This window comes from Lissotriton vulgaris, chromosome 3_1 (assembly GCF_964263255.1).
Source record: "Lissotriton vulgaris chromosome 3_1, aLisVul1.2, whole genome shotgun sequence".
Classification (NCBI taxonomy): Eukaryota; Metazoa; Chordata; class Amphibia; order Caudata; family Salamandridae; genus Lissotriton; species Lissotriton vulgaris.
The window spans coordinates 1,479,558,199-1,479,570,262 of NC_141689.1; the positions used below are offsets into that span (position 1 = coordinate 1,479,558,199).

At 44.2% G+C, this 12,064-nt stretch overlaps 1 protein-coding gene across 1 annotated transcript in view; it reads left to right on the plus strand.

Annotated features, from left to right (window-relative positions):
- The window catches only part of LOC147728045 (melanopsin-B-like), an 845,284-nt gene that overhangs the window by 47,614 nt on the left and 785,606 nt on the right, over positions 1-12,064 (plus strand). The window lies entirely within an intron of this gene.

Consider the following 12,064-nt stretch of genomic DNA (forward strand, 5'->3'; position numbering starts at 1 on the left):
CATGAAGACTATGACTCTTCTCATAGCATCTGGTCTTCCACAGTAATTAGAGTTACCAAATATGATGGTAATTTGCATGTGTACGTGGCTTACACAAAGTTAAACTTTAGCATTGAAATCACTGAACAAATGATTTCTAAACACTGTGGTTTCTTTTGCTTAAAGAACTTCCACACTGGGAGACTCTTCACATACAGGGAAGTGTAGAGAGGAGTGTTCCTCACATCCAGATAGATCTGACACGTTATTATAAATAGCATTAGATATGAAGAATGCAATTAGCCCTTAAATATTTATAAAAAGTCATTTTCAAGCTTTGCAGATTGTGCTCTGGTGAAACTCCACAATATTGCCATCATCAACATGGACCTTGGCTATTATACGAAAGCACAGCCTTCCCTTTTGTACGTTCCTCCAGAGCAATGGTTCTTAACCTGTGGTCTGGGAACCAAAGCCTACTCCACAAATGTCCACAAATGTTTAGACAATTAAATATCGTTAACAGATTAATTAAGGGTGTACAAATAAAGAAGCAAAATGTAAAGTGACTGTGGTTATAGGGGAGACGAGTATGGGCAGCAGCTCGCCACGAGGATGAAGGTAGGAAGCTGGACATGCCGCATGCCACATGGAACAGTGTCTGCTGGATGGGGATGTGGCCAGGCAGCATGGGATTGGGCTCCCTGAAAGCTCCCAACATTGTTTGAGGCTGTGGCTGCCCCAAGTAAGACCAAAAAGAAAATCAACCAAGAAAAAAGAAGCCAGGCATGAAGCTGCATACCTGCTGTCTGCTAATAAAAATATGTATGAGTGTGGCAGGAGGGTCCCATAATGCCCTGCATGAGCTTTGTTTTGCATTTTTATTCTCCCTTGTGGTGCCACAAGGAAGGTCATGGGAACCAACATGATTAGCAAAAGTGTTGGGGGAGGCTGCAGCAGCCTCCAGGAGTGTTGAAATAAACGTAACACTACATCTGGCAGGTCCTAGGATGCCTGACCTGTGGAGACTGATTACTTTACCCTCAAGTGTTCTCAGAGATGGAGCTTTTGCTTTACAGCTTTTAGTATCAGGAGCTCTAGTGGTTTGACCAAAAAAAGACTTCAACAGATGTTTGTAATTGATTTACAAAATGTTTATGAATCTTTATTTGAAATGCTTTGTTGATAATTGTATTGATGAACATTGAAATACTAACTAAATGCATTCAAATATGGTTATTTGCTCCACTGTTTTTAATAATTAATATTTGCTTATTATTTAAATATGGTGACCGCTTGACAAAGCCATTAGGCTTGCTTATATATCAATATGATGACCCTGTGACAAAGTTCATAGTCTTATCTTTTAGCTTGATGTTCTGACTCCTTAACAAAGTCAATATGCCTGCTTTATTTCAAATGACACCCCTTTATATTATAATGTTGCATTTAATAAAGTTGGGGTGGTATTGTGATTATCAGGGTCATGATCTACTAGGGGTGACATTTGAGAAGGTGTCAGCAAAGGTGTTGTCATATGCCTGCTGTATATATTTCTAATTTAATGCATAGTATTTAGTAGTGTGTGTGCATGTATGTGCAATAAATGTACTTCAGAGAAAAAGCACTGACTGTCAATAATTTATTGGCTGCTGTTGTTGCGTGCTAGAGAATGAGGATAACCAGCCCACACCACTTCCCCCGAGTAGGCCTTGGACTGCTCTGCTTAATTATCATGAGAAAGTCAAGTGCTAGAATGGGGTACTTTGTTCCCAGTTAGGAGATAAATGTGGACCTTTTACTTGTTCAGGACTGACATTCTGCTCAACTAATAACTCAAGTTCTTATATTTTGTCAAAGTGCCCAGGGGAAAACTATAAACAATACATATAGAAAAAGGAACTCTGCATAGATTTCCTTCCAAAGGAGAAAGTGCATGATCGGACATTTCTATTAACACTGATCCACATTCAAAACTAATTCTGACTTATCTTTATTTTTTTAAAGTCATTTATCTTAGCATTTTAGAAGAACAACATAGAGCAAAGTATGAGATAACAGTTACATCAGGTACAAGCAACAGTTTCACACACACAAATCTTGGGAGGTAACAAGTACAGTATACACCAATTGGCCTGGAATGAGTTTATTGTAGCAGCCGGGCCACAGTTATATGGAGTGGTGTGGCCTTCATGGTCAAAATACAAGTGTGAGGTGTAAAGTGGCGGAACACAGGATGTGCTATAGCCCAATGCTTTAATGTGGATAAACAATAATAAGAGGGAAACAATGATAGAACAAACAAAAATAAAGCTGGAGCACAGGGACCAGGAGGGGAATGACTGAACCCTGCTACATGGCAAGGTGAGCAGCCACTGGAAGGTGTGCTGGGCTACTCGTCAAGGGGTATTGTGGTACTGTAGTTTAGTGATGAAGAGCTGGTCCTGTAGAAAAGATGGTGGGGCCTTAAGTAAGGAAAATGGTGGTTAGGATGAGGGCTCACCATCTGAAGTTGTGTTGCTCATCTAACATAGGGTATCCCAGTTGGTGGCTATTGGCCACCTGCTCAGTCATCTAGCTTCCTCCCTGTGGAGGGCTACACTTTCCACCTCCACCCATACATTGATATATCAGCACCAGTAGCACATGGGGGGGAGCAAGGGTTCTTCCACTGAGTGGCAATTGTCATGTTTGGAAGCACCAGACCAAAGTTAAAGAAAGTTAAGGAAACAGGAAGCTACCTTGTGTTTCTTTCGATGTTGGTGAATACCTACTGCAACCACCTCCCAAGAGTTGAATTCGGGCAATCTATTGATCGCCTCCACTCGACTTATCACATCTGCCCAATAGTTACAGAGAGAGGGAAAATCCCAGAGAATGTGTTTGAAGTCAGCTGCTGGAGAGGTACATCTAGAGCAGGAGACTGATTCCCTGTGGAAAATCCTACTGATGCATGTCCGTGAAAAGTAAGCTCTATGGAGGATGTGAAACTGCGAAGATGTCAGCCAAGGGGTACGGGAGACTTTCTTTGGGAATTCTAGTTCCCAAACCCACGCCCTCTTATGAAATGTCCTGCCAAATTCCCCCCACCCAGGTTTACTGTGTGGTTTGCAAAGAAGCCCATGTGTGGTTAGCCAAACCCTTATCAAGCCAAGTGATAAGCGTTCAACCCATTCCCAAATTATGCAAATAATTCATCAATTCATTTGTGGGTGGTTCTATGTCCACAATGGATCAGCTCCATCTGTGAGAACTCCTCATCATGTTGTACGTAAGGAATTGGCCCGCAGGAAGGCCACAGTGTTTCACCAGATCTGGGAACTGCGAAAGGGGAACTGTGAAAGGTCCCCATCCCAGAATAGATCACCCAGCCTTGTTATGCCCGCCTGCTCCCAGAGGAATAACTCACAACCCACTAAGGGCCCTATAATGATGTCATTCAGAAACTTGAATCGGTTTCGGAATCGTTTTCAATTGAATCGGGTTCTCCTCGCGTCCGTCCGACCGACTACGATGCTTCCCAACATTGTTTGGTTGGACTCGCATTAACTTCAATGGGAGCCTGGGTTCTGAACGAACACCCAGGGTCCCATTGAAAAAAGGAGTGGTTGGGGAAAACCTTGCACCCTGTGGCAGCCACCTCATGGTGCCTGCTATATTGTGCATAGTTGTAAAGCGGGGTCCCATGGGTACCCCCACGGGCACCAACTAGAGGCCTCAGGGTGAAGCGAGGCCTGCTACGGGCTCCTAAAGCCAGATTCTGACAGCCGTTTCCTGTTGGGTACACCGATTCAAAACAGCTGTCAGAAATGGCCATTGAAATCGCTCGGTCAGAAACCATGTCTATAGAGCTATACGATTCGGCTCCGAACAACTCGGGCTGTCCAAATGCCGTTCGGAACAGAATCGAGCAGCCTGAATGGTTTCCCTGCATCGTAATTGGTCGCTTGGAAATGCATCTGATTCGGTCGGAAACATAAATTCCTAATCAGATCCAGAGAATCCGAATCTCGTTCAGAACCTTTCTGACCAACACCAAAATCGGACCCTAAGTGTCCCACAGGCTTGGGTAAACCCAGTAGCAGAATTACAGGGGCATACAGAGAGATTGATTTGATGATCAAGGGGCCTCTAGCCAGTCAGCATAACCGTAGTTAGAGAAGGCAGGGGATGTCTTTATGAATAGGCACTCCCCGGACCGAGAGTGCAAGGATGCCTTCAACAGTGAGGGGTGGTCCAATAGTGCATATCTAATCCAGGGAGCAAGCAAGCCAACTACTAGAGCTGGGCTTATAGACAATAATATTGAAAGTCAGAGGCACCGAGTCCACCCTGCTCAATCAGAAGGCACAGTTTGGAAAAAGTGACGCAACTGCGAGATCCATGCCAAATAAATTCTCTGAGGAGCCTGTCCATAGCTCAGAAAAGTTTTTGGGGAAGGAACACTGGAAGATTGGGAAAGTGCAATAAGAGGCGAGGCAGCATTACCATCTTGGTCACTGCTATGAGCTCCATTACGGACAGCGGAGGCTTTCACCAATATGCAACCGGAACACAGAGGAATACAACCACTGAAGTCAGGTTCTCATCTAAGAAATCCGAGTAGGAGTGGAAGAGAAGGATAATCAGGCATCAGAATGAGACTCCATCCCAAAGGATTCGTTCATCAGACTGGGAATAGTAAATGTAACAAAGAAAACACAAGGAGACGATGGACGGAGTGCTGAAACTTTTCAGGTACTCACCCCCAGTCACTGATCTGGATGGAATCCATCATCGTTCTTTAGCTCACTTCACCACCCCAGTTCAGACACAGCCATATGCAAATCAGTCTTGATCCTATTCCTCATGGGAATAGTCCAGCCTGCTCTGCCAAGCCTGGTCTTCACTGGACCGGAATCAAGCATCCTGGGACCAGTTTTGGGGTAACACCCCTCATCAGCCAGGCAAGCTTGAATCCAGTGGCAAAGTGAGCAAGGGACCCACGTCTGGACATACCCTGCCAACTTAGGGTGAACAAAGCAAACACGAGGAGACAATGGACGGAGCGCTAAAACTTTTCAGACACTCACCCCAGTCACAGATCTGGGATGAATCCATCATCATTCTTTAGCTCACTTCGCTCCCACAGTTCAGACCAAGCCATATGCAAATCAGTCTTGACCCTATTCCTCATGGGAATAGTCCAGCCCTAACTGCCGAGCCAGGCCTTCACTGGACCGGAAACAAGCATCCTGGGACCGGTTTCTGGGTACCACCCCTCATCAGCTAGGCCAGCTTGAATCCAGTGGCAAAGTGAGCAAGGGACCCACGTCTGGGCATAACCTGCTAATTTAGGACAAATAAAGCTAACACAAGGAGGTGATTAGATTACTTCCTACTTGTATTGAATTGAAGTACTTCATAGAGGCACATATTTTGAAGATGTGGAATCCATTTTGGGTAGTATGTATCCAACATATTAGATTTCAGCATCTCTATATTTTTTCAATCAAAATCTGCTAGATGTTGAATTTCTGGGAAAGACTTTAATACTCTATTTCAACAGCTTGCAAGGCCTAGACTTACCCATACTGCTCCCTTTGACTCTGAAAACAAACTAGCAGAGCTCAACCAGTCAAGCACTCATCGGATCCGATTTCTCTATGGAAAAGAATTTTCAAGCTGAAACTGTACAATTTCTTGGTAAGACTCTTTTCTGCAGAAGTCTCCTTCCACATCTCTTTCATTTCTGTTTTATTTGATTTTGTTATATATGAAGTCACGTAGCGAGCCACATCAGTGTATGTCTGACTGCAGAAAAAAAGCTGTTCACTCTTCCTTCAGAAATAACAGGTTTTGGGAATCCAAAATGACATCTCTTGTCAAATATTCCTTTGCATCTGTATTTTTGGCGACAGTACATCCCATATCTTTGAGCTTGAAAGCGTAGAACTTGGTGTCTGAAGCCCTTTTCACCATTGTCTTTTGTGATCGCATATGTCACATACTGTTCTATGAAAGACAAGACGTACTCATCATTGTCTGTTCCAAATCTCGGTGCATCTTTTACCCATAACAGCATGTTAACATGTGGAGCACCTCTAGCTTGGTACTATTTACGCCAAAAGAAATCAGTTACTTTACCCAGAGGAGGATTGCTTTTATTGCAGATGAAATATATCATGGCTTGAAATCTGTGATTAAATACCTGAAACATTTGCAGGACCCAATGAACATAGTTCTCCAGCTGTCATTATTTTGTTATTCTTTATGTTTGAGTTTCCTTCTTGCAAGAATTCAAGAAGGTAATCTCATGCAAACTCAGCACAACTGAGTGTTAGAAACCAATTAGGTGCTCCTTGGTTTCTCAACATGCATTTCAGCTCACCATGATGAAGATTTCAATAATAATGATTGCCACATTGGCGCGCCATCAAATTGATTGAGTTAATTGAGTTGTATTCCAGGTTTTCATCTTTTCCTTGTACTTTGTCAACAATACTCTTGCTCTCAGATTCACTCCTGTCTTTACATTGTGGTTCACTGCATCAGATAGTCCTGAAAAGTAACTCTCAAATAGTAGACAAAATATTTAGGGAATACACTGGCGAAATCTAGGATTCTCTGAATATAATCTTGTTGATCTGTACTCGTCTGTTGATATTTATACAGGTCAGTCATCATATCTACCACCTACTCCAGTGGGAAACAGTAAGCTTCTAAAAATTTCTTTCACACACTCAAGAGAGCTCATTTTGCTGCTTTCACTTGAAAGAGATCAATAGCATCACCTATAATCTCTTTAAAATGCAGAGGATGAATATTGTAGTGTGCATAATTTTCTTATGATCTGGATCGATCCACCTTTTCAATCGGACCTCTTGATGATGATGTGTCGTCCTCCATATGTGATCTTGAAGGAAATCTATGTTTTTAAACTAATATTATTTTGTACAATATACAATGTTGCTTTTTTTAGTTTACTAAGATTCACTAACTCTTGCCATATTTTTTAGCTCTTGGTAGGGACAACGTTGACTAGAATGATAAGTGGTTCTTCAAAATCTCTCTGCACCCCACAGTTTCAATATTCTGCTTGAAATCTAATGGCAAATACACAACTCTACCTTTAAGACCTTTCTGTAACTCTGTTGGAGGTAACTTCCCTGTCTTTGGCTCCATACAAACTATAGCTTGGAATGGATGTATGCATTAAATTTGAATTGATTCATAAACATTTCAATCTTGAAGTTCTTATGGGATTGGAACTAATTCTAACTTGATGTCGACTGCTCTAGATAGGATTTTATTATCCTCCAATTTATCATAACAGTACGTACATATAATTTGTCGTGTGGAACAATCAAAGTCTTCCTCCACACATAAATAAGCTGCAAATTCAAGTCACTTATCTCTGCTTTCTTCTCAAGTTTATGAACACACAACAGCATAACAAGTTAGACTTTTATAGTGAGTGTATCGACAACATATACAAAAACAGTTCGGTTTCTCTGAACAGACTGTGTTAAACTTTGTAATCTTTTCTCAAAAGTAATCAACAGTAATACCTGTGTCCTGTTCCTCTACACCTGTAGATACTGAGTCCTCATTTCCCAACACTCCTGTTCAGGACCAAACAAACAAGCATTTGCAATGCAATTGGTCTCGCAGTTGTGAGAGTTTGAGCTATTGGCATTGTAAATGGCAATGCATTTTATTTACGTGTTGGTTTTTAAAGCATAAATAAAAGACATTGTCATTTACAATGCCAATAGCCTAAACTCTCGCAAATGCGAGACCTAGTGCCTTGTAAATGCTTGTTTACCCATCTTATTAGTATTTATTCATATTTATTTTGTGTTTTAAGAATAAATAAAGTGGTAAAATGCACACATACTTTGATGCCTGTTGTGTTTTAGCAAATTAAGCAGGCAATAGAGCAAAACACTACACCCACTGGTAAATACGAGCCTTATATGCAAATTATTGTTAAAATATGCCTGTATGTAAGGAAATATCAACCGGTTTTTTGATTCTCCAAGTTGTCTGTCTCCTAAACTGTTGGCCTGGAATTCATGGACAGCTTGAAAATTCACTCAGAAGAAGCATCATTTTCTGTATTTTCCACTTTCAAAAATAAATTCAGACAGGAAATATTGTATTCTGTATGTATTTAGCTGCAAAAATCAGTAAAAATGTAAAACTGGGAGCCCTACTTATATGCAAGGAGAATTGACTAAAAAAACTAGAATAGGCCCAGCACTGCCTCACAACGGCTGTCCCCGTGAACGCAAACACCAGCAAGACACACTCTGCTAATAAAATCACCCCCTCGAGTGCACAATTTCCCATGGTACAACAGCGACCAGTTTTGTGGTTCTAAGGAATCACCTTAGACAGCTCTCCATCTTACTGTAAATTTGTAACTGTTGACACTGACTCGGATCTAGAAATCTTCTTGGTCACCCGTCCTGTTTGAACAAAGAAACCTAGTGGATGCTCATCTTGATTGATCAACACCCTACACGCTCTGTTGCTCGTTCGCGCCATTGTACGATCTATACCCGGCTCGAACCCTCATGTTCTTCCATAATATTTGTATTGTATATTTGCACATATTTGTACATGCTGTGAAGCACTCTGATACCCTCGGGTCCAGCTAGCGCTACACAAAACTCCTAAATAAATATACTACAAACATTGGCAAAGTCAACAGGTCGGCCTTGGTCGAGCACTCATTTGTTACCCAAAAGGAATAACAGATAAATGGATACAGGTACTAAGAAGACCTGCGGAGGAACACCGCTGTGTAAACAAGCAGATGAAGGAATTAGTTTCCCTGCCTGCTTCGGAGGATTTCCCTAGATCGGGGAGGGTCAAGCCCAGACCACAGGAGGCCTGGTCTCTGAAGGGACAGGACGGCCATGTGTGATGTTTGCATATAAAGAGTTCACACCATTAACAAGTTTACCAACAAACCAGAGGGTGAGAGACATGGCAGAAGGAGGGGTAACTGGTGATACAAGCAAACCTAGATAGAGAGCACCCCCGACCCCCCCCACCCCGAGGCCTCCCCATCAGGGCAAGTCTTGGGGCAAGCAAGGTGCTGCACATTAAGAGTATTAAGCAAACGGTGGGCTTTGGAAGGGCGGGGCTTTAATCTTGGCACGTCACAAACAGGACTCCCTATACCGCTGTTTATTCTCAGGTAACAACATCATCAATAGTGACCCATTTACAGGGTCTTTAGAAGGAGCGGGACAATTGAGCCCAACAACCCATTTAAACAGCGGGGGGAGGGAACGGAGCTGCAGGGCCGATTCGAGCCACTCTGGATTTTCTTTCCCATCTTTAAGGGTAGGATTAAAAGTGCACTGCTGTTACTAACACTCAACAACCGCAGCGTAAAACAGTCAACAGCAAAATGGCAACAGTAATAAAGGGAGGGAGGAGGGGCGCTGGAAAAGGTGCACTTATCTCAAGACCCATTTGATAGAACCAAAAAGGACGGCTCACAGAGCTTCACCGTAAACTGAACCACTTGAGCATTTGATGCACAAGGTTTTGTGACCGACAAAATGATACTCATTGGATCATTCATCCTAGAATGAAAGGCTGAGTTGGCAACGCCGTGAAGAGCAGCAGTGATGAATCTATTCTTAGACCCTCCACCGTTCAGGGCCACTTCTTCCCACCGCCCGGTCCTCGCTCCACTGCCCGGCAGAAGAGCGCACTCAGTGGAGCAGTGAATTCCCCAGCTTGGATTACTCCGCTCCCGCCAGTAATTACCGGTTCGAAGCTGCAGCGAGAAGCGCACCGAGGCCAGAGCCACACCTCGGTGTGCAGCCCCCTGGGGAAGGCCTCAGTTCGAACGACAGGCCCAGACACGTCAGAGCCCCTCCCCGTATGCTCCTTTGAAGCGCACTGGTAGGAAACAGGGTGGGCGCCTCATTCCAGGTTATTACTGACACCGTCCCCTTCCCTGAACCTTTCACCACATATCACGGGGATCAGGTCTGACAGTCTAATGAGTTCACTGGAAGCAACACAAGACTCCAACACTCAGAATGCCCTAAAGCAATGAACTAAAGGCGCAAAATGGAAACAGTGTCTGCAGTTACCTGGCGGAAGGTGGTCACCCAGACAAACATCAAAACCCAATACCTTCCGAGGCCACATCCTTCCACAGCCCCATCACCGGGCCCTAATCCTGTTAACCCAGCCTGCCTGGACCACACTGCGGATATGAAGCCTTGGGGTGCAGGGCCGACTTTAGGGCAGCATGGGGCATCCTTGAAGAGGTCTGTGGCACCCCACAATACTCCAGTGTGCATCAGATGTTGAATGTGTACGGGGTGGTGGAGGGGACGACGGTCCTTTGCTTAGGGCAGCTCCAGGACGTGGGTCAGAATGCACAGGGCTTGGATGAAGCAGCAGAACGGAGCACAGAGTGGTCTGGTTCAGTCCTCCAAGCCAGGACACTCATGTGACTTCATAAAGTGGCTCTGCCTGCAGTGAGAGCCACTGGCCTCCAGCTACCTTTTCACGGAGGCTGCCTCCAGCCAACAATACAGACTTTGTCTCAAGTGAATTAAAAGGAGCACAGCGAGGGGCCCTGCAAGGCCAGCTGGGTTTGAGAGAACTGAAGGGTGTTGCAGCACTGCATTCCACACTGCAGACAATGCAGCGCCCATCTGTAGTTTACACTGCAGGTAATACGACTCACTCTGCAGGCAGAAATGAACTAATCACCGGTGGTATATAATAAGTACTGCTCTAAAACCAACTGCTACATACAATCCAAATAAGTGATGGAAAGCACACTAGGTGGGAAGCTGGAGGTAAGCTGCCACGTGACATAAACCCCAAGTGCTGGCATGCCAGGCACCAGCCCCAAGTTTAGTCCTGTTAGACCTGGCCAGGTTCAGGTTACTGCAGGCCCTTCGCCCAGCAGTGAAACACTCCGGGTAATTCAATAGCAGTCTCTCTCCACATGCATAAGATATCCTGGGGAACAAAGGCCTCAAACACCAGCACCTCCTCCCATGCCGCCCATAGTATGTTCCTGCTCAAACAACACCCCAGGGGAGAGCCATCCACACCAGCGGCCCTTTGTCCTGGGCCTGGGGGAGGGCTCCCTGGAAGCTTCTTATCAAGGTGAGGCAGGCGAGTGCTGTTGGGGTGACAATGAGGCAGCTCTGACCCCCATTTCTACTCCAAGGGCACGCACAGCATTTCAGAGTCAATCAGTTCCATTTGGCAAACTTGAGAGTGTAATTCTGCATGAGGGAGGAAAAATCCCGCCTTTCGTCACTTCTTGGCGTGGGGCGAGATCAAAGACACAGGAGGTTATCACTGGAAGGGTGGCGGACTGGTGCACCCCGGCCCGCCTTCCTGTTTCTAGGCAAAGACATCCCATTTATTCTCTAGTTTAAGGTGTCTCCAACACTGCTAGACCTTTATTTTCATCACTGAGATGCCCTTCCGCTCGCTTCTCTTAGGCAGCACTTTAATGTGTTTACCACAGTACTGGCTCAGTGTCCCCTACAGCACCCATGGCGCTAATCACAGACCACGTGACAACCCGGGCACAGGCCACGAATGCCCCTCTCTGAACCTCTGCTTTAAACAGATCAAATTTTGAAGAAAAATCAAAAATAAGACACTGGCATTTACACACACACAGACACACACAAAACGAGTTGCTTCTTAAACACCAACTAGAGAAAGTTACATAAAGGACAGGAAAATAAAATTACAATGTAAAAAGCGCAATAAAAATACATTTAAAAAACACACTGGAATACACTACAAAAACTTTATAGGGAAAAAAATAATCAATACACATTTATAATTTCATAAACAAAGCATGCACTCATACAGTAGCAGCATTTATATGGTCAAAACGATAGAAGGTAAAAAAAAATAAAAAACAGTAACAAATCAAGTAGGCTTTCCTCAAAGGTGGGCAAGACATGGGCTGCAGCAAAACGTGCCAGCACAAGACTTTTCCATCTAAATGCTGTTCGGACGAGGGAGCGGGTCAACAGGCCCAGTTGTACTACGCAGAATACAAACCAGTGGTGCGTGTGCACCACAGAGG